The sequence below is a fragment of the Saccopteryx leptura genome, chromosome 3 (assembly GCF_036850995.1).
Source record: "Saccopteryx leptura isolate mSacLep1 chromosome 3, mSacLep1_pri_phased_curated, whole genome shotgun sequence".
Classification (NCBI taxonomy): domain Eukaryota; kingdom Metazoa; phylum Chordata; class Mammalia; order Chiroptera; family Emballonuridae; genus Saccopteryx; species Saccopteryx leptura.
Genome location: NC_089505.1, coordinates 230386626 through 230391821, shown reverse-complemented (window position 1 = coordinate 230391821; position 5196 = coordinate 230386626). Strand labels below are relative to the sequence as shown.

Sequence of the window (5196 nt, the reverse complement as noted above, 5' to 3'; positions counted from 1 at the left end):
TGAGTGAATGCTCAAACCAATGTAGCCACTGGTTGTAGGAGGGAAAGAGAGAAAGAAGAAGGAGGGAGAGAAGCAGATGGCTACTTCTCATGTGTGCTCTGACCAACCAGGGATTGAATTTAGGACATCTGCACACTGACCAACACTCTATCCACTAAAAAACACAGCCAGGGCCAAATATTAGCCATTCTTGAACTTAGAAGTTAGTGTTCTTTCCTGGTCTGAATATTTCTGAAGGCATGTAGCTGCATGGAGAGTCTCCCTGGAGTAGCAACCCCCATCAGGACAAAAGTGCTGCTTTTTCCTACCTTATAAGATTTCAAAAAATGTTTAAGAATTTTAATTAAGGGAAATAAAACTATCATTCTTCACTTGGACCCTAATGAAACATTAAAATAGACCCCAAACATGAATCTGGTATCAGCTAAGAAAGCACAGATAGTGGAAACTGGCCACGAAAGTGGCATGAGAGAAAGAAGAGCATGCTTTGAAAAAATCAATGGGTGAGTCTGAAGATGGTTGAGTCCAGCAAAGGGTCATAAATGGAAACTGAGCAGTTTGGGGTTAAATTCTTCATCAATAATCAGCTCTCATGGAGCCTCTACCAATACTCAAAACATAATGCCTTGCAGATAACCATCTTGATTAGTATCATTGTCATTACTGATGTCCAATTCCTCACATCACAACTACAACCAAACAAGATGAAGTCATCTGACACTCTCCACAGCCATATAAAACGTACCCCATTTTCCACCCCATCTAATTCTTGAGAGGTAGACACCAGGAAGCAGATCAATGATTGCTGATGAAGAGGTAACATACTACTCTCCTGACCTCCCCTCTACAAGTTCAGCCTGAGATTGGGGGTGAGAAAGTTGTGGCAGAGAAGGGAAACTCTAAATTATATGTACAAATTGAATTTTTTAATGGACTGGACTGTCTTTTAATAACCATAATGTAGTTATGCAATTGGACCACGGTATCATTATAAAGGTTCAATTGCTCAAGAGGAAGCATGCTTACATTTGTTAGTAGTTTTGGAAAATTAAAATAGTTTCATGTTTAAATCACAATAGTATAATATGTACATATATTATTATATCTGTTCCTTGATCTTCTAGTCAGTTTAATGAAGTTATGTCTTCATTGGTATCAGAAAACCAGCCTGCTTGAATCATTGCAGATTTATTGTATGATGAACTAGGTGCATTCTCACAATCACTAATATTCTTTTGAAATGTATTTTAGGCTGTAGGCACTCAAAATGTGTTTCCCATATCAACAGCATCAGCATTACCTGGGAATGTCTTGCAAAGACAAATTGTTGAGTTCTACCTTCCAAACCTGCTAAATCAAAAAGTCTGGCAGTGGATTCTCAAAATCAACTCAAAGTGATTCTGATCAGCATGCTCAGGCACAAGAATCACAAATCTAGGCTATTTTTCTGCTTGTTTTGACTATTTTCTACTTGTTTATTTATTTACCTTTACATTAATGATAAACCATTTTGTATTATCTTAGGAGAAGCAAAGTATGCTGCAATAACAAGTAATCCTTAAATCAGTGGCTTAAAATAGAACAGGTTCATTTTTTGTTCATGCTACACAATACACTGATGGCAGGAAGGGGGCTCTGCTAATCATCAGGGACTAAGAGACCCAGTACAGTGGAGCAGGCAACACCTCCGGCATTGCTGGTTGTCTTGCCAGAGCTAAAATTCAAAAACTTCAGTAACTCCCTAGCGTGGAAGGTGTCAAAAAAGTAATAAATTATGAAGCAGCAGCTCTTCATATGAGTAGAGCTCTCAGATCAATTAATGTGTCTGCCTTTATATTTGGAATACGGCTCAAAGAAACCTTCTGTTCAACCTACATAAGTGTCTACAGTAACCCAATGTAGTATTATGCTTCCAAGTCTTGTTTATCACACATTCATCAGGGTGGCATCATGACTCTCAAAAAGAAGTGTTACAGCAGATTTACTGCTTTTGGCCCTGAAATTCACATTTAACCATATTTCCAATTTTGCAGCATGTGTATTTATAGACATGTTACTACAGAAGAATTAGTTACTAGCTGTCTTTAGACCATACCTTACAATGTAGATAAAATGGCCAAGACCTGGCTATCCACTGAATCCTTAGGATCCTCAGATCCCTTTGGTATCAGCTTCTAACGGGAGGTTAAAGTCTAAGGCAGGATAAAAGAATGTGATGATTACTCATCACATTTTGACTCTACACATTTTGACTTTATCTGATACTTCCTTCTAGTGATTAATACCACACACACACGCACACACACTCACTCACAAATACTCCAAATATTCCATTGTGTTATCAGATCCAAGCTCAACAAATTAGCATGTGAAATTATCTTTTGGGGCTATTGTCTGAACAAAATACTAGATAAGAATGACATTTCAGAGACCAGGTTGAGATAGGAAGATCAATGATGAGACTATAACATACCTGAAGACAAGGCATATACTTAAGGAAAAATACACACTTGATGAAAGAATACTTGTAAGTGTTGTAAAAGGTAAATTAGGAGAAAGAAGTGCAAAGAATTATAATCAGTTCTTTGATTTCTATATTTGGAATTGAATTTCAAATTATTTGTACTTTATTACTGAAAATTGGGAATTCAATAGGGAATTTCATGTTAGAAAAGATTAATCTTGTCAAAAAAATCTAAATATTGAAATAAGGTAGAAAAGGTGAGTAATATTATCTGTCAATGTTATATGAAAGGTCACAGAGCATTAACTGTGGGAAGGTATATAGTTCATCTCATTGTTCATTAGTGATTAATGGTCTCAGATTTAGTGAAATTATGTTGCATGTTAATTTGAAATTTCTTTGTCAGTTTGACTATAAATAATCTGTTCCTCAAATGCATTTTGAACCTGCTATCAAGTCTTTATGGGAGTCTCATTAATTAAGAAGTTAAGTAAAATATTTCCATATATCCATTTGACATTTATGTTAGGGTCACAACTTATCTTTTTGAAAAATGTACTATAACAATATGCTTGAATCTAAAACATATGAAGTTCTCAATGCTTGAAAGCGGTCTGTTTTTGGAAGATTTATAAAACAGAAAACTCTAAAATAGAGTGTGTGTACACATCACACTGAGAAAAAATTTAGTCAAGTAGGTAAGAAACATGCCTGTGACAGTGACAGCAGTTTGAATATGGCGTAAGGTAAAGAAAAGAGGAATGATTGCAGCACAGATGCTCAGGCATGTTTGCCTTCTAGCTAAACTATGACTAGATTTTTCTCTAAGTATATAAAATTTAACTTAGTTCCAAGAGATTAGATCTTAACGTAATTCAAAAAGAAGACTAGAGAATGTGGGCACTGGGGCAAAAAAGAGATGAATTTCTGAATTGCACATGATAATTTTCCAATCAACTTTAGTTCTTTCAATGTAACTGCCTTACTCAGAGACAATGGAAGGGATGCATCACAGTTCATTTGAACCCTTTTCCACCAACTCTAACCCACCCCCCAGCTCAAGTGATAAAACACAAAATACTATCACCCAAGACCAACCAGGCCACTCTTTAGCCAAGAACTCATCTAACATTTCTCTTAAAATCACAACCAATCAGTGGTTTACATGTGAGCTGTGAGCCTATACATGCTGAGGTGAGGGGTGGGTTGAATAAAGCTGATGAGCAAAATGGATTTCATCATCCCAGGAGCTATTTTAACATCACACATAGTCTTCACAGAAAAGGACCCACTAAGGACAAAGTTTAAGTATGGGTAGAGTGTCCTGCATTAATTACTTCCTAAGTCCTTGGTTAAGAATTGTGCTAAAAGGGCTATCTGGTGTACAGCCAGGTGATAGTGGAAGAATTGTGCCTCCCCCTTTTGCACAAGTCATCTTCAGAAGAGATTGATGTTTTGCAAGCACAGATGTGTGGAAACCAATATGTTAAAAAATCAAATATAGGGGCTGATTTTTTTTAGAATAATTATGGCAAGATGGCAAAATGTATGAACCCTGTAGCCATGCTGCCTGGGATTCAGTCATGGTTGCATTCCTTCATAGACTTCTCCAGTCTTACCAAGCAAGACATGTAAGTGTCCTCTGCCTTCCCAAGCCATGGGTGGAGCTGTTATCCACAGCACTTACAGGAGCACCTAGTACCGAATAACTGCAAATTATTGTTATTCTCTCTACACCAGAAGTATGTGGTACATAACTATGGTGATCATATCGTTTGTTGACACTGGTGGCATGAGGAAAAGTAGTGAGGTTTCAGTGGGTAGGATGACAGAATGACCTACTCTGGGTCACTTTGAATTTCATTTCTTGTCTTCCTATAAGTTTTTCTGATTAAATGCCTGATCATATACAGCCATGGTTCTCAATGTGTTATGATTTCGCCCCCCTCTCAACCAGGGAACTTTTTTTGTTGTTGTTTGTTTGTTTCTAAAGTTGAAAGTCTTTATTACATCAAGTTTCTACTCACTGAGCCTAGCAAAATGTTACAGGTCTCATTGTCACCACTGCAATAACAGTACTGTGGTGGAAGCATAACCTGTCTCACTGTAGCCACATTACAGGGAACTTTTTTATTGTCATGCATAGTGTATGTGAAAGGCTATTACTGTCAGCTAATGGGCCGGGCTCAAGGTTGCTGCTAACCATTCAACTGTATGGGACAGACCTTCATAACAGAATTATTCAGTCCAAAGTGTCAGTAGTGCTTTTGAGAAACTTTGGTATATAGTGTTTTAATTTGATCAGATACCTATGGATTAGTGAGGTCAGTACATTAACTGATTAAAACAAAAACAAATACTGGGCAGCTCTGCTCTGGGACAGAGATTAAATCTGTGGTAATTCACCCCTGGTGGCCACAGAGATCTGGAGAGTCCCATAGCAAATAAACTGAATGAAGCCATAAGCTCTCAGAGATAACTGAATTAATTCTTAAGGGGTTCTTAAGGATCTGTCATCAGATCTGCAAATAAAGGCACTTCATTGGTTATTGTTTTTCAAACTTCAGATAGTGATGCATTATCTATGACCCACTAAAGAAACCACTTATCAGACTAAAAAAGAGAGAGTATACATTAAAAGTGATGTCATTTCTATAAGAATTGTTGTAAGAGACTTTAAAATATATATTTGTATAATTGGTGACAATGAAAAAGATATACATTTTTTTCAT

General features: G+C 36.9%; 1 pseudogene; it reads right to left on the bottom strand.

Annotated features, from left to right (window-relative positions):
- Positions 1-4502: 4502 nt before the first annotated feature.
- LOC136401599 (small nucleolar RNA SNORA1) lies at positions 4503-4625 on the bottom strand (annotated as a pseudogene).
- Between the last annotated feature and the right edge of the window lie 571 nt (positions 4626-5196).